The sequence below is a fragment of the Vombatus ursinus genome, unplaced genomic scaffold (genome assembly GCF_900497805.2).
Source record: "Vombatus ursinus unplaced genomic scaffold, bare-nosed wombat genome assembly UNPS02009835.1, whole genome shotgun sequence".
Taxonomy (NCBI): Eukaryota; Metazoa; Chordata; class Mammalia; order Diprotodontia; family Vombatidae; genus Vombatus; species Vombatus ursinus.
The window spans coordinates 11,680,009-11,700,640 of NW_020949613.1; the positions used below are offsets into that span (position 1 = coordinate 11,680,009).

Below are 20,632 nucleotides of genomic sequence, written 5' to 3' on the forward strand. Positions count from 1 at the left end.
TAGATAGATAGATAGATAGATAGATAGATAGATAGATAGATAGATAGATAGATAGATAGATAGAGGGCACAGGGTGAGTTGAAGATGAAGGGGTGACAGCTAGAGAATAAAATTAAGGGGTAAGAGAGGATTATACTGGGAGAAAGAGAAAGGGAGAGGTAGAATGGGGTAAATTATCTCACATAAAACAGACAGAAAAAGGCTTTTATAGTAGAGGGAAAATGGGGGAAGGTAAGAGAGAATGAATGAATCTTATTCTCATAGGATTTGGCTTAAAGAGGAAATAAGACACACACTCAATTGGGTATGGAAATCTGTCTTACCCTACAGGAAAATTGGGTTGGGGAGGGGAGAATAGAACAGGGGGGTGATAGAGGGGATGGCAGATTGGGGGAGGGGTTAATCAGGAGCAAACACTTATGAGGAGTGACAGGGTCAAAAGAGAGAATAAAATAAATGTGGGGTGGGATAGGATGAAGGGAAATATACTTAGTTTTTCACAACATGACTACTATGGACGTGTTTTGCATGACTACACATGTATAACCTCTGTTGACTTGTTTGCCTTTTCAATGAGGGTGGGTAGGGAGGGAGGAAGGGAGAAAATTTGGCATCCAAACTTTTAAAAACATATGTTAAAAAAATTGTTTTCACAAGCAACTGGGAAATAAGAAATACAGGAAATGGGGTATAGAAATCTATCCTGCCCTACAGAAAAATAGAAGGGGAAGGGGATAAGAGAAGTGGGAGGGAGAGATAGAAAGGAGGGCAGATTAGGAGAAGGAATATACAGAATGCATGCCATATTGGGCGGGGGAGGGATGAGATGGGGAGAAAATTTGGAACTAAAAATCTTTTGGAAGTGAATATTGAAAACTAAAAATAAATTAATTTTAAAAAAAGGAATGGAAAATGGTCATACATTCCACCTTTTAACTACCAGTGTATTATTTTACTGTTTACATAACTAATACTGAGAATGATGAAATGCTCTATTTCAGAAATATAATATAGTGCCATATCTTTTACATTAGCTAAATCCTATAAAATTAATGGCAACATAAATAATAAGATCACAAATGAAATTACCTAATGGGTATAGGCAAGTTCAAAATCAGTTTGCTCATTCAATTTAACAAATGTCTATCAAGTGCCTAGTGAATGTAAGGCATTGTGTAAGTCAGGCACTAGTTATGTGACGAACAAATAAAACATTTCACAGCCTTAAAAAGCTTACTTTCTACTAGAGGTATACTATACCACACATATACAGACAACTAAATACTACTATCTATATCAACATCTATGTAGAAAATATATTTCTATATATAGATAGATAGCTCTATCCAAAAGAGAGGTAGAGAGCGAGGAAGGAGGGAGGAAGAGGGAAAAAGAGAGCAAGAACACAAAAGATTAAAAGAAGAAAGCATTAGCAATGGGGGTAATAAAAAAGACTTCTTGTTGAAAGATAGAGATTATAAGAAATGGAGGAAAAGAAAAAGAATTCTAGGCATGAGGTAAACACATGGAAATGATTGATGGAATATTGAGTTCAAGGAATAACTGATAGATGAGTTTACCTGGAATATAGAGTGGACAAAGAGCAGTAATAAAAAATAAATCTGATAAGATAGGTGAGAGCCAGATTATGGTGATTTCTACATGTCTGGGTCAAGAGTTTGCATTATATCCTATAGGCCAGAAGGTACCCATTGAAGAATTTGGGAGAAAAGATTAACAGAATCAGATTTGCACTTAATTTTTCTTTTCAGTTAAAAAGCACTTATCTTCTCTCCATTTCTACCTTTCCCATCCAAAGGGAGGAGAGGGAAAAATGAAAAAACAAACCAACAAACAAACAACATCTACCAGCTATAGAGCAGGTCTTGGAATTAGAAAGATCTGAGTTCAAGTCCAGCCTCAGACACTTACTAGTTGTATAACCCTGAATAAGTCATTTATCCCCCTCAGTTTTATCATCTGTGAAATGTGGATAACAATATCACCTAACTCTCAGAGATATTGTTAGGTTAAATGAGATCATGAATGTAAAGTACTTAGCACAGTGACTGGCACATTGTAACAGCTACAGAAATGTTAGCTATTATTATTATCAGATGAATGCTTTAGAAAGATTGCTTTGGTAAATTTGTGGAAGATGGATTGGAGAGGGTAGAGAAAGGAAGCAAGAAAACTGATTATGAAGCTACTGGAATCAACCACGTGAAAGGAGATGAGGACCCAAACTAGGATGGTAGCCATGGGAATGAGGAGAATAAAGATCTTATAGATAGAGAATTGAAAAATATTGGCAAAAATAAAAGTGTTGGCAATTTAATGGATGTGTCAAATTAGGGAGCTGTAAGTATCAAGGATGATTTTAATGTTGTAAATCTGGATGAGTGGAAGGATGGTGGTTCTCTCAACTTTAAAAGGAATATTTTGAGGAGAGATGTGTTTGACATGGGAGGTGGAGATTGATAGGTATCAGATTCTGTTTTGGACATACTGAGTTACGTTGTTTGTGAGACATCTAGGTGGAGATATCCAGCAGGCAATTGATGATGCGAAACTGGTTTAGAATTGGATATACCAACTTGATAGTCCTCTGCACAGGGAAGATAACTGGGGTAAGGAACTCAGAACAGAAAGAAATGGAACAACTAGATGTCATGTTGATGTCAAAGAACAGATTCAGGATGAATGTGGGACAAGGTAAAACGGAAAGACTATAGATTATGATTTAAATAAATTCTCTTTGTTCAAGACAAAATGAAACAGATAAAGACATAGCTGCTAGAATCAGATAGACATGAGATCAAATCTTGTTTCCAACACTTAATGTTTTCATGATTTTGGGCAAGCCATGAAACTAAGTCCTCTGGGCAACTTTCTAACACTTCACTATAGAAGACTGTGGATTTGTATGTGTAGAGACCTCTCTGAATATTCTCTGAACCAGTGAAATAACAAGAGTAGACTCCCTACCCTCTACAAACTTCCTCAAATCTAACATTCTAAAAATAACGCTACCTTCTACAAACTTCCTCAAATTAAAAATAATGTTCTAAGCCAGGCACTTAAGTTACAAAGACAAAAACAAAACAATCTTTGACTTTGAGGCTTGAGGGAATGGGATCAAGTATAAAGATTTTTATTTGTTTTTTTTTGTTTTAAAATAAGGGTAAGGGCAAAGTTTGGGGTAGACAAATTCACTGATACGCTTATCAAAAGATAGAGAATGGCCTGGAGGCTGGTACATGACTTTGACAAGGATATGTATAAGGTCATGGAGACAGATGGAAGAAAAACAATGACAGTAAGAGGAGCTGTAGAAATCACAACGAGGAGAAAGGATTATTCCTACTTTTCCTTCCACCCTAGTGTATCGTCAGACATGGGAGAAGCCCCTAAAAGTAGAAAGGGCAGCCAGATATCTTCCAAAGCAGTCAAACTTGTTTTAGGAGCAGCTAGATGACACAGAGGATACGGTGCTGGCTGGGGAGTCTGGAAGATCCTGCTTCAAATTCGATTTCATACACTTATTTCTTGTGTGATCCCAGGCAAGTCACTTAACCTCTGTTTGCTTCAGTTTCCTCATCTGTAATTTAGAGTTAATAATAGCACCTACCTGTCAGAGTTATTGTGAGGATGAAATGAGATAATATTTGTAAAGTGCTTAGTAGAGTGCCTGGCACATAGTAAGCACTATATAAATGTTAGGTATGATTATAATTATGATTGTTACCAGAAGATATAAATTGAGGTAAAAGAACAAGGATCGTGGATAATTTCTTAAGAGCAGAGTGGGAGTTTCAAAGGGTGCAAGGAGCTTGAATTCTACTAACTTGTTCGATGAAAGGTCAAACCTTATGTAAGACTGTCCAAAATCAAAATCAAAAGAAAAAAGTCAGTTTTGCTTGGATTATCAGGAAGGTTTGGCTGTACTGAGTGAAAGTCATCAAATAATGATCAATCTTTTGCATTGATTTAGCCGTTTAAACCTGTTTGATGAAAGGGCTTGTTAAATGGTTTTCTAGAAAAGGTAATTGACCCTTCTTGGAAGAACTTATTGAGCATTCAAATACTTAGACAGTTTATGGTGCTTATTTTTCAAGGACCTCAATCTTCTTTTTTCCTCTCCCCAGGTTTAATATATTTTCACATTATGACCTAAATTCATAGAGGAGCTGCTAATTTGTCCAGTAACAGATTATTTCTAGCAATTTATATTCCCTCTTTGAAAATGAAGAAAACCAGGTTTATTTTCCATTCATATGGAAAAAATTATTTGTCTTGTGGGGGAAAATGTTAAAATATTTATCTTGGTCTAACATTACATCTTTTGCTAAGAATGATTTATTCAAATATATATCAAATGTTTGAAAATGTGATTTGACATGAAGTTCACTTTTAAAAGTTTATTAAGTATGACATTTTGAGCTATATTTAATTAAAAAAATAAGAAAATCACCAATATGAGAGTTAATTTTCTGTTCAGTTCTCTTGATTTCATTTCAATTCAAATCAAAATGCATTTGTATCTAATATATGAAACAAACTCTATTTCCTACTGGCTTGAAAGTAGGAAGATAGGACTGACACAAAATCATGGAAGAAATAACTTTACTGCTTTAGGGGAGAGTGAAAGACTTGCACCTTAGTGAATAGCAAGACTTCTTTCTCTCATTTCCTGATAAGCCCATACAATGAGATTTGGGATTACTAACTTCTAATACTTGTTAAGAGTAACAATAAATTAATTTAAAATACATATTAAGAGTTTACTCTGTGCAAAGTGTTTGATATACAATAACAAGAAAAATTAATATTTATATAGCTCTTTGTTTTGTAAAGTGCTATTCATATATTATTTCATTTGATTCTCATAATCCAAAAAGATATTATTATTTCCACTTTCAATATTCCCATTATATTCAAAGATAAAGTAAATAAAACAGAGATATTAAGTGGCTGGCACAGGTTACAAAATAAATCAATATCTGAAGCAATATTCAAACTCAGGCCTTATTGATTTCAAGTTTCAAGTCCAGTTCTCAATCTATTACACTACAACTATGCAGTGTATCAGACTCCATGAGGTATGGATTTTACACATTCAACCCCATCCCACCCCACAAAAAAAAAAATTGATAGAGAGCTCAATTACTTAGGTATTTTCCAAACTTTCAGCAAAATGATGCAGTGGCTAAAACATTCTACTTGGAGTCAGAAACACCTGAGTTTGTATTTAACTTTGGGCACTTGGAGTCTACATGGCCTTGAGCAAGTCACTTAATCTCTGTCTGCCTCAATTTAATCACATGTAAAATGAAGATAACAATAACATCTATCTTTGAAGGCCATTCTGAGGATCAAATGAGATAATACATCTAAAGCATTTGGCAAATACTAATGTGCTATATAGACACTGGTTATTATTATATAAGTGCCAGTTACTACTATGGCTGCTACCACTACCACTACCATTCAAATTAAATCAAAATAATCTGAAAAAAAAAGAACTTCTTTTATATTTGAATTTTATATTTGAGTTTTAACTTTGAATGTATAATTCAGCTTAGCCCTATTACTTATACAATTTCACAAAAGTAATAATTTAAATTATCCTTTGAGAATTAACATTACTCAAATTATTTTCATAATATTTAGTAATAAATATTAGTCATTAATAGTTTTGCCAATTTATCCTCAAAATAAGAAAGAGAAAAGCATAAATCCTAACAATAGTAAAGCAAGAGTAGAAAATATAGGAGATGATACTAAAGTCAGTTCCAAATTATGGGCAAAACCTAGAGGCATACAAAATTTAATGAAAATTTGATTTAATGCTTTATTAAGATGGTTATTTGGTAAAATGAACCTTTAGAATAATTTCAATTGATGCATAGTATTTGAAGAAAATAAAGATAATTAAGTGTTGAAATATAGTGATACATTTGAAATGGAAAGTAAAAAAAAAATGAAAATTTTTAATAAAAAAAGTTAAGCCCAAAGGACTTGCCATCAGTTCCTTTAGGTCTTTAGTGATTTCAGTATCCCACCAGAGAAATTCCAAAATATTCCACAATAAAACCTAAAAAAGCAGCAATAATATCAAAAGGTCATATGGTTCTTCTCTAGCAAAGAGCCCAAAGGTCTGTTATACAGAGTTCTAAATAATAATAATAATAATAATAATAATAATAATAATAATAATAATAATATCATATCTTGGTTATTAAAAATAAATACCCTACACTAGCAAGCCATATCAGGCTGTATATAAAGTACATTAAATATTTTGAATTGAAAATATTTTCTGTGTCTGAAGGGAAAGTACTAAAGTTGAAAAACTATGTTGTTCAAGCATCAGGGAAGGGACATATTCTCTGTCCTAAGATCTCCAGCCTAATTCACAAACTAAAATATCACTTACAATTTTGGACCTCAACAAGTATGACATTTAGACTGAACTATGAATTTTAAATATTAAACTTATCCTGACATTATTATTATTTTCTTATTGGAGTTTCTCTATAATAATATTGCTGTGTAATTTGCTAGTAAGTTTTGAATATGTGATTTCTATTACTATATGATCTGTCTGAATAGAGATAATTTATTAATGCTGTCCCAAACATCATACCAATTATATTGTCAATTCTACTAATAGTCATTGTGGTGGGACTTTAATTGGACTCACAAATGTTAGGTGACTCACCTTCAAAGGCCTGTGTAAGAGCAACTTTTACCTTTTTACAATATGTAGAGCCACACACAAAAAGTACGTATCAGTCAACAACAGTTTTCCAAGGTACCTGGACTTAATTCACCAGTGTGCAGATCATTTAAGTCTCTAAATCCCCTCAGTCTTAAAAAATTTTCTAAACTCCCACCTATGTTAGTCCTCAGAGATATCTTTGCCCAGAGTCACCTTTGAAGACTATTATTACAATTTACCTTACAATCTCCAGCAGAACCACTCCTTACTATAAAGAATCTAGACCTCAAATACTTTGTGGATTGTCCACATAACTGATCTATGTATGGGATGTCATCTCTTGCTAGCCATTGGAGTTGAGTTGGGACATTCTCTAATGATTACAGTAAGTTACTGGGATAGATATCCTAGAAGAGTGTTCTCCTTTGGGACAACTATCCAACATTTGGGGACTATATTAGTATGCATACATACACAAAGATGTTTGATCATGGTATGTGGTTAAGTGACTGTTCACAGAAACACTGCTTGAGCTTAAAAGACAGTCAAAATAAGGTTGACCTTAGATGTAAGGGTAGCTATGTGGCATGGTAGATAGAGTACTGGGCTTGGAATCAGAAAAGCCTGAGTTCAAACTGAGCCTCAGTCACTAAGTAATTCGGTGACTTTGGGCAAGTTATTTAACGTATGTTTGCCTCAGTTTCCTCATTGGTAAAATGGGGACAATAACAGCACCTACCCTTCAAGGATTGTTTTGAGAATTAAATGTGATAATAACTGAAAAGTGCTTGGCATATTACCTGGCACAGAGTAAGTGCTATATAAATATTTATTATTATTATTATTATTATGCAGTCAGTGGTTAATTACATGATAAGAAAAGGCTTTCATTTAGGAGAGGGATAAATGGCTTGGGACAGTATCCTGTGAGTTAAGTTTTTATGTTGGGATGAGGAATTGTAGATTATTGGACATCTAAAAAAGGATGTGTATTTAGCCATAGCATAGATAGGATATTCAATTTAGATATACCTGTAGTTAGTTGCAGTGGATACAGTCATCTTATTATATAGAAAATAAGTGTTGAAATGTGCCTGATCAGAAGAATAGGGTAGAATAACTAATGTGGGTCTAAAAGACCCTGACTCTATCAAAGCGGTCCATGTTGTATATTCCAGGAAGCCAGAAAAATATGGACAGAGACTACCCAGGAAGTTTCATCAATGCAGGTGCAGTATGAGTCATGATCCTTGGGTCAATTATGTCCATGTAAACAGCTTTGCCATCTGATAGGGGAAAAAAAAAATAACCTAACAGTTGGGGGGAAGAGAGAATTAGTGGTTCCATTCCATTCCTAAATACATGTTTGCAATCACACTGCATGAAATACGATCATTAGAAATATAGACTTTGCAGCGTCAGCTAGGTGGTGCAGTGAAATTGCTCCACAGATGTCTCCTTAGATGAGTAAATACCCTCAGAGGGGATAGACATTAATTTGCCATCATTCATTTACCTTAATTCATTTGTTAATATAAATGATCAAATCACTTTTCACAAGACAATTGGGTAAAGTCACAGCAATAAAATGATGTGAGATTATGACTGAATGAAAATAAATGAGGAAGAGGGGAAGAAGATATATTTCTGGAGTAAGGGGAATTAACTAACATTTATCAGAGATCAATCATTATTGATTGATCATCAATTATTGATTGCCAACTTTGTGCTAAAAACTGTTAAGCAATAGAATTCCAAAGACAAAAAACAAACAGTCCCTGACCTCAAGGACATTACTTTTGATTAGAAAAAGGGGTGACAACAGAGAAGTAGAAGACCACTACAGATAAACTTCAATCACATCTCAATTTTACTTAGAGCTGGTGCCAATTAGTCAAAATATTTTTGGAGTAAGGAAAATTAAACAATTAGGATAGGCCTGGTTGGAGTAGTATACTAGGACAGACTTTAATACCCTGGCTGAGTAGTGTAGACTTCAATACTCCTATCACATTCTGTTTGTTATGATATTGTACTTATCCCTACATGTCATGGTTTCCATTAGATTGTAAACTCCTTAAAGTCAAATAATGTGTCACTTTTCATCTTTGTATCCTTAAAATGTACATAGATTTCTCCACTTAGAAGGAAATAAATGTTTTTTTTTTTCATTGAATTACATAAATTATATCACACAAAGAATTTTCAAGTCAGTAGAGATGGAAGTCAGGGGCCATCTCATCCAGCTCCTATCAGAAAAACAACAACAACAAAAACCACACACACACACACATTCCCATTATAGTGTATACAATAAAAGGTTGATGTGTCTTAGCTGAAAGACAGCTACTGAGGGGAGACCCAGGATATCTCCTGATACAGCCCATCATGAGTACTCTACATATTCCACTTACCAGCTGAATATTAAATATCAAGTTTTTACTTTTCTCCATAGTCTAATGTACTTAGAAGTTTAATTCAGATCTTGACTATAACTTCAACACAGTTTTTTATAGTTTAATAAAACTTACACGCATTAAAATGCTATTAAACTGTTGCATGTGGTTAATAATTGTTATAGACTTCTGAAAAGCAGCTATTATACTTAACAAAGCAATTAATGTCTCTAAGCTTTGCTTCGGGCTATAAAGTAAAAAAGCAAACAAACAGATGCTCTATAGCTTTTGGAGTGTTACTACTAAATATGAAGATCTGTTTCTGACATATTTTATATATCCTTATTCATTTTAAATCAATAGATAAAACAATTTGCATTTCCAGCTATGAATAAAACCATGAAACTATTTTCTAAAGCAAATGTTTTTAAATGCACCTTGAAAGGCATAAAAATGTGTCTTCAAGAATGAATAGGCTTTGATAAGTAATTATAATTTATCTGTAGTCTGCAAAGCTCTCCTTTCCAGAGGAATTGGCCCATCAATGATGATTATTCATTGTCCTAAGATCAGTATTATTAAAAATAAAATTGCTATATTTTATAAGGCCATTTTATCTGAATCACTAAAGCTATATGCACTGCCTCATGTGCACAGAAAGTTTTTTTTTTTAAGAGCTTAGGATTTTGAAGTTTCCTTTCACTTTTCCATAAGTCATTGGTGAACTGCTAATAATATTTTTTAAAACTGAGGATTTTAAGGGATAACACACTGAGGTAGTTCATAAGGATCATTCTACACATATGTAGGTATAATACATTTTTATTAAGTATAGTGGTTTTATTTTTCTCTATAACCTCATGCATTTCCCAGTTTAATTCATATCCTTACTATAATTTTAACACATTTTTTTCATTTAATACATAAATACTTCTGAGCAAATAAATTTTCCACTGACTTTTTTTTTAAATATTCAATTCATGAAGTAAGGAGCACTGTCTTGTTTACTTGGTTGAAAAGGACTGACTTATAATTTCTGTTTATGAAACAATCTTTTCAACCTTTTTCTGAGGCCTTGTCCGTGGACAGTAAGAGAATTGGTCTGGGGAACTACTAATTCATTCATTTTGACCATCTTCATAATTGAAACTAATAATCAAAGAACCAGATTGTTGGGGTTTACTACTAAGACTAAAAGGCTTTTGCAGTAGAATCAGATTAGCCAGTCAAAGCTGAAAACAATAGGCCCCTTTTTCATTTATTGCATTAAGTGAAAGTCACCAGCTTGCCTGGAAACACTCAAGGTAGCATAGATAGAGAGGCTGGAGTGATAAGGGAAAGGTACTTGGGAAGCATTTATTTTTCCAAAGTAGGGCACCTAAGAGAGTCAACAAAGGCCTTCCAAGAGGCTGCTGCCCAGATTTGGGATGTCATCACGTTAGGCTTTTCCTGGGACTCCTATTTACCCTTCTCTTCCTGCCATTCAGTAGAGCATTTCAGAAACTCCAGGATCGGAACAGTTCAGGAGCCCTGCTTCTTAAGTAAGGAACCTGCTCAAGTATCTCCCAATGATTTTCTGCTTCAGAGGTAACAGGCAGGAAGACAGATGCCCATAAGCTAGGAAATTGACAGTGCATAGCCTGGAAACTCATGGGCAAAGAGGATCCAGATATATTAAGGGTCTAGAGAAGGGACAGGGTAAAAGGGCTGGACTACTAGGCAGGAAAAGGAAACATAAACTGCTTGTTGGACAAAGAAAGGCTTAGACACACAGTCAAGTAGATTATGCATGAAAATATATCAATTAACATTTTTCCAGTTGAACCAATCAGCAAGCCATGTTAAAATGTACATAGATTTGCCCATAGAGATAATGGATAGCTCAATCAAGCATGAAAATAGCATTTATTCTCTTAGTATGAATGACTTTCATTCTCCATGCAGAGTATAATAATATATTCAGATTTCTAGTCCTACTTTATTTTACAAAAAAAACTATACCATATGCATATATATATATTTTTTTCTGAGATTCTTGTAGTACTACAGATTCCACAACTCTACTTTTAAAGAATTTTTTTTACTATTATTGAACACATTTCCCATTTCAGTGATAAACAAACCAACTGACCTGCAAGAGAACGTTGGTCCAGGTCCATCAACACATATTCCTCCATTAAAACAGTGGGCTAAGTTCATTGCAGAAACCCCACAAACATCAATGTCTTCTTCACAGTATTCACCAGTGAATCCACTTGGGCAAAGACACAGAAATCCATTGACCAAATCTTTACTAGAGCCACCATTCATACAATGAGCTGAGAGACAGTCCTAAAAGAATAAATCAAGAATTGATCATATTACTCAATTGTTCATTCATCAAATATTGATTGAAAACTTAACTACAAGCAAGGAGTTATACTAGGGATTAAACGGACAAAGACATAATATAAAAGAGCCCTGGCTGAAAGAAGATTTAAAAGGGAATATATGCAGATAAATATAGCAGTCAGCAGAATATGATAAGTACGTAGGACATTCACAGCAATGAGATTTCAAAGGAGGAATAAACATTTGCATGAGGTGTAGTGGGGAGCAAGGATCATAGAAAACTGTGTGTAAGAGAGAACATTTTATCAGGGCTCTAGAAGATCATAAGGATTTCAGCCAGGCCAGGGATGGAAGACATTCCAAGCATAGAGAAAAGTAGTGGGGAGAGAGGGGAACAGAAGTATGAAAAAATGGTGTAGGATATTTTGAATCCTGTATGGTTGAAGTATTGGATATAAGAAAAGGAAAAGTATGATGCTATGATTGAAAAGGTATCCCAAGGACAGACTTTGGTATTAGAGTTTGAGACTTTATTTAATAAATCTTTGAGCATCATGTAAGATGAACTACAGGAAAAACAATAACAACAACAAAGAAACAGTACTATATTTGGAGTCCAGGAACCTGGGTTTGAATCTCAACTCTGCCATTTGGGCAAATCATGTGATCAATCAATCAGTGAGCATTTCATAGTTGTCAGGACTATGCTAAGCTACTAAGGCTACTTTTTGTTTTTGTTTTTAATCTTTAGAGGATGTATAGTCTGAAGTGGGCTTGGCCTGCTGACCTTTAAGATCCTTTTCACCTCTAAATTTATGATTTCCATGACATTGGACACTGGATTCCAGTTGTGATATTATTGCTAGATCCTAAAATTGTAGAAATGAGAGCCTTAACTGGGGCAACAAGAACAGGAATATTGCTTGGGATGCAATAATCATAATAACTAACATTTATACAGCATTTACTTTGTTCCAGACACTGGGCTAAGTGCTTTACAAATGTTGTCTCATTTGATCTTCATAACAACCCTAGGAGGGAAGTGCTATTATAATCCCCATTTTACAGATGAGGAAACAGGCAAAAGTTAAGTGACTTGACCAGGGTCACAGTTATAGTAAGTGTCTAAGGCCAAATTTGAACTTGTCTTCCTGACTCAAGGCCCAGTGTTCCATCCACTGCACTACCTAACTGGTGAACCTAATATAGGAAGAATTTAAAGGTCTTGGTAAGTGATTAAGTGTGTGTATGTGGGTGTGGGTGTGTGTATGTGTGGTAAGGGTAAAGGGAAAGAAGAAATATAATTCTAAGGTATCTATTCTGTTTGTTTTGGTGGATGGTGGGGCCATAACAGAAACAGAGAAGTTAGATTTAATTTTATAAATGCTAAGATTGAGGTGTTGATAGGATATCTAGGTGGAAAGCTTCCCTGCCTTTTTTTCTTGTCATTGATAATAAAATTCCACTAAGAATTTTGGGATAAGCTGTTTATGAGCATATTTATTTTGTATGTACAGAGTTACATGTTTATGGAAATATATACAACTATTGATAATTCTATGCACATATACATTTACATATGTACATATGTGTATATAACAAAGGAGAAAATATGTAATTCCCTAATCATTTCCTAAAGAAGTAATTAAAATACCTAAAATTTAGCAGTACTTTCAAATCAATGAAAGTTAAAGTGAATTACTGGAACCTCTCCATAATTTACATTTACTAGAGAGAATCCATTATAGAAAGGAATTTGCCATAATTTGTAACACAGTCTGGAAATGTTAGCCAGTAAGATTACCCAGAAGTTTAAAATTTTCATAGAAAACATATTCATACCTGCAAGTGCCCAAAGAATTGTATCATATAAAGGACCAAGTGTAGCTGTATTAAGCATGTAAAGTTACTCAGAACACAATTTAATGAGCATTTGTTAAATTCCCCCTATGCACAACATAGCTCTGTTCAGTTCCTACCCTGATATATACTGGCTTTGAAAATCTGGATAAGTCATTTAAACTCTCAGCACCTCAAGCAATGACCTAAATACTATAAGTTGCAGAGTAAGTCCCAATCTCAATTTTTAGATCCCCACCTCACCCTTTCACTCTGATGCCCCATCACTCCAAAATCAGTTACATGGGACAGTAGTTAGAACTCCAGGCCTGGAGTCAGAAGGACCTGAGTTCAAATAAGACTTACTAGCTATGTGACCCTGGGAAAGTCACTTAACCTTGTTTGCTACAGTTTTCTCACCTGTAAAATGACCTAGAGAAGGAAATGTCAAACCATTCCAGTATCTTTGCAAAGAAAACCCCAAATGGAGTCATAAAGAGTCGGACATAACTGAACAATAGCAACAATGTTTTGTTTTTTTTTTTAAAGAACTATTTTTTTTTGCTTTCTGGTGAGGCAATTGGGGTTAAGTGACTTGCCCAGAGTCACACAGTTAGTAAGTGTCAAGTAGCAAAAACATTTTTAGAAGGAGGAGGGAAAAATCCAGACCTCTGAATTCATTGATATGAAATCCCCAGTGAGGAAATTCCCTTTATCAATGCAGATCGAATATGCTTCTAAAAAAAAGTACAATCTTAGAGATTTTTTCTGGAGTTCTGAATGATAAAACATCATTAAATCACTTGTCCAACATCACACTGGCAGTGTCAGAGGGAAGATTTGAAACTAGATCACCAATACTTCAAGACCTGTTCTTTTTCTGCTACAACAATCTGCTTCTTCTTCTTCTCCTCTACCTCTACATTGTTCTCTATCACCATCACCACCATTTATTTATATAACACTTTAAAGTTACATATATTATATCCTTATCCACCTTCTACAGATGAGATATCTGAGGCTTATAGAGCTGAAGTGATTTGCCTATGTTCTCAGAGCTAATGTTGCACGTGAGATTTGAAACCAATTCTAAGTCCAGTACTGTAAATCACATTCCCAAATCCCCAACTAACATTTATTATTAATTATAAAACATAAACATACCTATTTTTGAACAATTTGAATTTGTATCTATTCCCTTTAACTATTTGCACTTATCATCCTATTCATCCTTGAAAGCATAGCTCATATTCTACCTCCTCTCTGAAATTTCCGCTTCTAATGAAGACTCAAAGTGAGTTTCTTCTTTTATCACTTCATAATGACTAGTTAACTAAACTGGCATATCTATTTGTTGCCTTTAATATGGATATGCTATTACTCCAACAAGATCAAAGAACCATATATTTAGGGTTGAAAGAAACCTTAAAGGACATCCAAGCTAATCCCTTCATTTTTCATGTGAAAAGAAAAAAAAAACTTAGTATCAGAGATATCAAGTGGCTGACCAAGGTAACACAGCATGAAGAAATCAACAGGAAAGATTTGAACTTGGTCTCATGAGTCCAACTCCAGTGTTTTATTTTGGTGTTGTTGGTTGTTGTTTTTTCCTGCTGTACCATGCATGGGACATGTTTAAAAAATTTGTGTATATCACACAACATTTAAGAAAGTCATTTGAATATAATATAATGAATTTATTTACAGTTTTATCTACACCTGAAAAATATATGAACCTCTTTTTTCTTAGTACTTTTCATATAGAGATTTATACCAGCACTTTAAAAAAAAAAAAAAACACCTTAAGCTTAACCTCTGTTCCAAATACACTTTTTTTCCCTTTGCTAACTCAAGAAGAAATATTGCCTACTCAGTATTTCTTAGTGGAAGTACCCTTATTTGAATCTGTTGCACTCTGTTGTCTCAAGTAATTATATACACAATGCTAATTACCATATACAAACATGAAATATCTCTTTTGCATCATAACCTGAAAAGTGATAATTTTCTAGAACTATCATTAATTGACGGTATTTATGCTTACAAACAGTTAGTGACTTTTTCCAAAGTGTTAACACAACAATAACAAATCATACTGACAAGGCTAATGTACAAGCCATAGCATTCTGATCATGTAAAGCCAGTGGTAAATTAATAGTTTGTCAAAATTACCAGAGAGTTTAATTAGTGTCATTTTCAATAAGAAATGGATTTTGCCCCTGAGTGTGGAAACCCAAAGCAGGCCTAGAGCCCAGATGTGATTCTTTGTTACAGTTACCCAACTGGCTAAGCTAAATGACTTAGACTTTTAAAAATCTGATACTTTTCACGTATTTGTTTTAACTTTGCTGAAAAGGTAAATTCCTTGAGGATGACCAAGGGCACTTAGTAGATTACCTACAGGTATTGCGGTTATTTTTACAGAATGGAGATGCAAATTTCCATGGGGAGTTGTATGAAACAATATGTTTTCCTATCAGTACTACAGCTAGGCACATATAGAATGATTTATTATGAAGCATTACATAAACTAATTGAATTATATATCCCATAGGAAGATGTGGATAGATTCCAGAATGCCAAAAGTTCTGTCTCTTGGGTTTAGAAAGGGTTTTTTTTTTTAACTAAATTAATTAGGGGACTTAATGGGAAACACAAAGGCAATTTCTGTTAGAGAAAATCAAACTGTCATTTAAAGTTCTTGATCCTTCCTGGTCCACTAAATCAAAAAGGAAGTCACTCTGTTTTCATCATTACTTCTACAACTTTGCTTTGCTTCTCTATATAATATAATAAAGTGCTTTCCAAACTACCACTCACTAATGTTATTTCAATAATCTAAAATAAATAAAAGCCTTCAAATTCTGGGGAAGAAGGAGTGAAGGAAAAGACTAAACTTAAAGTCATTCTTGGTCCATCAAGGAAGCCAACCCTTGATAAATTCACCACATTTTGAAACCTACATTCCCTTGGAGGACTAAAAGGGTGAAATGTGGAGTAAGTAGACATTATTGGTGGAGAATAGTAGGATAGAATATCAGTGAAGAGAATTTATTATAGATTTGTTGGCTTCACATGAGCAAATGAAATCCTCTGCCATTAGAGAAATTATTACCTTCATGCTTTCATGTCTGTGTGACTTAGAATCATGCATGCTTTTCTAGTGTGAGTTGTGGGTGGCAAATAAGAGAGGAAGAAATTCTTCTTGACACTTTTTATTTTTTATTCTAATTTATGGGTCCTTTAGCCTCTACTTGACCTTTCAATTGGAAAAAAAATGATACCTCTGATAAAACTATGAAAATTCTAAAATTTCCTTCACTTTCATTCTGTCCTGTTCAGTCAACAACACCATGAAGAAAGGGAAGGAAACTGAATCATGTAATTTGGGCAAAATTTTCTGCCAATCTCCCTTTGTTCTAGGTCAATTCTAATTCAGGACAGTCCAGGGTTTCAAATTTAGAATTGCACTGCTATAAAAACCTACAGAAAAAGAAATTACTTTTGAGCTTAAAAATGACACATAATATTAACTGAAATTGTACCTGCCCTCCTCTACCTTTGCATTCACCATGGCAGATATACTAGGTCACAAAGATATCCTGCCAGAAAAATGATTCTGCTAAATCTCCTGTGAATCAGCAATGTATGCTAGGGCTTTCTTTTGCCTCATTGGGAATATAAGCAGTAACAACAATTGAAGCCCTAGTCCCCCATGCCAAGCAAATCCTAAAGATGATCTCCTTGTCCTCTTAAAGAGAAACCATTCCAGACTATATAAAATGGTTACTCCTTTTATCATACCATTTACTTTTCAAGCATTTAAGCTGAATTCAGTACACTGTTTCATTTTTTCTTGGAGATAAATTATGTAATAACTTGACATTGGTATTTCAATAATGCATATGGATTTGTTACATTGTTAAAAAAAATACTTGATGGATTTTATCATGAAAGAACACTGAACTCTTAGGCTAAAGATTTAAATTCAAATCCTGCCTTTGTCCTTTCCTATGTACATGACCTTGAATTAGTCATACAACTCTCTAATCCTCTGAATTTTTTTTGTCCATAAAAAGCATGTAATAATGCTTATACTACAGATCTCTCAGGCTTACTGCAAGGAAAATACTCTGTTATTACCATTATTAGAAAATAGTAGATCTTTATTATTATCACAAATATCTACTTCATAATATCAGTTAAAATATGTAGGCAAATGGGAATTATTTTTCTCACTTAAGTTATTAAGATCGTAGTATTTATAAATGGAAAGAACCGTAAGAAGTCTTCTAGTCATTCCCCCAAATATACAGATGAAAAAACAGAGGCTCAGAGACATTAAGTAACTCCTCCAAAGTTACACAGGTTTAAAATAGAAGAGTGAGAATTTATACCAAAGTCGTCTGTCTCCAAACCCAAAACCTTTTTCACTACAGAATGCATGGACCATTTGAATAGAATAGAATAGAGGTAGATATAAGATGCACCTCAAGCGTCACTTTCTAAATAGTCTTTTTATTCTCCTAAACTGCTTATGTCCTCTCTCTAACATGAGCTTGTACTGAAATACTTTATATGTATTTGTTTTTATTTACTTCATATTTATGCTGCATATATATTTATATGTACTTGTTTCCTTCTTCAGAATGTAAGATCTTAGACAACAGGAATTGTTTCATTTTTTATACCTGTATCCTCAGGATCTTGCATAGTGTCTGACATAATATTTGAGTAACTAAATGTACAAGCACAAAGAACTGAATTTAAATTTCCATAAGAAGAAATCTAAGACCAGTAGTCATATGACTTGTATCCCAATTCTTCTCTCAAGTAGATGGAAATCTTAAGACTTTGAGACTAATTCTTTCTTAGTAGAATGACTATTTTATATAGGGAAAAGCATGCAGGACCCAGAATTAAGATGCTGTTTAATTGTTGTTTCTTGGAAAAGTGGTTTAAACTCTCTGTACCATGGTTTCTTCATCCATATAATGGGAATATGAGAATGCCTTTAGTTCTTACTTCACAGAGTTGTTGTAAGAATCAGTTGAGGAAATAACTAGCAAGGTTCTTTGCGAATCTTTGCAATATACACATGTGCTATTATTAATTACCAATTATACCAATTTTGTTCACATTGATTTAAATTACATGAGACTGGATAAAAAGGTATGCAATTATCCTTATTTGGAAACTCCCTACCACCTATGCCATGTAATTACATGAAATTTGAAGCCCGTACACTGACTGCTACCCTAAAACCCAGGCTGCTATTTGAAAAATAGTATGTGTTTCTCAATACAATCCCTGATTACTATCCTTTGTGTTGCATCTTTCTGCTTCACTTTTAAAGAACTATTCTTCTCCTCTTATTGTTCTCATTTAAGTTAAGATTATTTCTTTCAATAAAGACAAAATAAAGTAATTTATAAAAGCTTATTTTAGGATAAAAAGAGATGGAATAGAGGTAGATTCATATACATTCTTGCTTTACTGCTTTGAGATATCAGTTATATCCTTTGAGATAACTGAGCAAAGGTAAATGTGATTATGGAGGAAAACTGCACTCTCCTTTCCTTTCATTCTTGCTACTGAGTTCAAAACATTAAAATTTTAAAAAAAAAACATCATTTAGTTGAAAAGTGTGTAACATGAAAATTAACTGCTTTGAGCTACTAAATTCTCATACATGACATATAACTTCAATTGCCTGAATTTCCAAATATTCCAAATTCCTGGGGATTTTGCCTCAGCAGCAAAACTTTTCATTCCTCTTAAGAGTATATTTTGGTAGCTTTAGCAGATAAATGATACCCATGTGAAGTCAAAAGTAGAGGTGGAAGAGAGAATTTGAATCTGAATGAACTAGTCAGCAGAACTTACTTAATCGGTCCATTAGCTCCTCACCAGAAAGGCCAGCTTTTTCCAGGTTCTTCTGTGTCATGTTCTATATGATTAATGAAATGAGTGCACAGCAAGTGTCTTTTTGTATTGGAACATTTGTTCCCATTTAGAATTTTACATGACCTCTGCTGATGTTTTCTTGGCAGTTAAGCTAAAAATGTCCAACTCTTTTTTTTTCTTTTTCTTCAAGTAGGAGTAGGGTGGTGATGGTGATATCACCAACTAAATTACTTCAAAGAAAAATCTGCTTAGGGCTCATAATAATTTTAAATGGAATGTCAACAGACTGAAGTTGAGAACAAGAAAACATTTCCACACTTATTCAATTTGATTTTAAGAAATCTTTGGAGTACATAATTAACTCTTCATCATTGCCTTTTTCTTTCATTTTAATGCCTTTGTTACATCTATTTTTTGATATTAGAGAGAAACAAAGTGGCTGATACATTATATTTATTCTCGAAGTTCCCTTAAAATCCAAGAGAATTGATGAGGTTTCTATGGCAGCATCTCCTATTTCATAATTAGCACACAACCAAATGTAGCTCCCAACAAAAAAATAACAAATTCATTCTCTCTCTGTCTTTTTCTCTCTGTGTGGTAGTACCTGTCTCTAAAAGATGGTAGACATATTTAAAATTTTGATATTTCTTTTTATTTGATGAATGGCTTTAAGAAGTTCACTGAATTTTGATAGTGAGACTATCAGTGAAGGACTTTGAAATTGATAACAAGTAGTTTCTATTTAATAAATTAAGCATTAGGTCACTGTTATTGGGTTTTAAATTAGTTCCAAGTGACTCTTTTCCCACTGTTTCATATGAAAAAATATTAATGAATTTAGAAAACTACATTTATATTGATCTCACATCTTGAGCTTGTCCATCCAGCTTCACAAAAACATTTGAATTCATCAATGAGATCTATGCATCTGTAATATAGAATAAAATCATCCATTAGTATCATTGTTTTTCTCATTGTTAACTCAATATAAAATTTTTAATTGTAGCAATTAAATGGGCCTCCATTTTCCTTTTCTGCTCTAGATCTGACAAACTACCTCTTCCTATTCTCTTCCTTTCTCCAGATGGTCTTAAGGCTCCTTTCCACTTTAGAGCCCTTTTCCTTACCTCTAATCATTTGGGGCTAAGTAACACAGTGAACAGAGTACTAGATCTGGAGTCAGGAAGACCTCAGTTCAAATTCGACCTCAAGCTGTGTGAACTTGGGCAAGTCACTTAAGCTCTATTTGTTTGCCTAAGATTCCTTATCTATAAAATGGGTAGCTATATAATGGCACCAACCTTCCAAAGTTGTTGTGAGGGTGAAATGAGATTATTTGTAGAGTGCTTAGCATAGTACCTGGGATGAAATAGGCATTATGTAAGTACTACTACTACTACTACTACTACTACTACTACTACTACTACTACTA

The 20,632-nt window shown here is 33.8% G+C and overlaps 1 pseudogene; it reads left to right on the plus strand.

The window, feature by feature from the left end:
• Nucleotides 1-7,886: 7,886 nt before the first annotated feature.
• Nucleotides 7,887-20,632, plus strand: part of LOC114036405 — a 92,589-nt pseudogene continuing 79,843 nt past the window's right edge.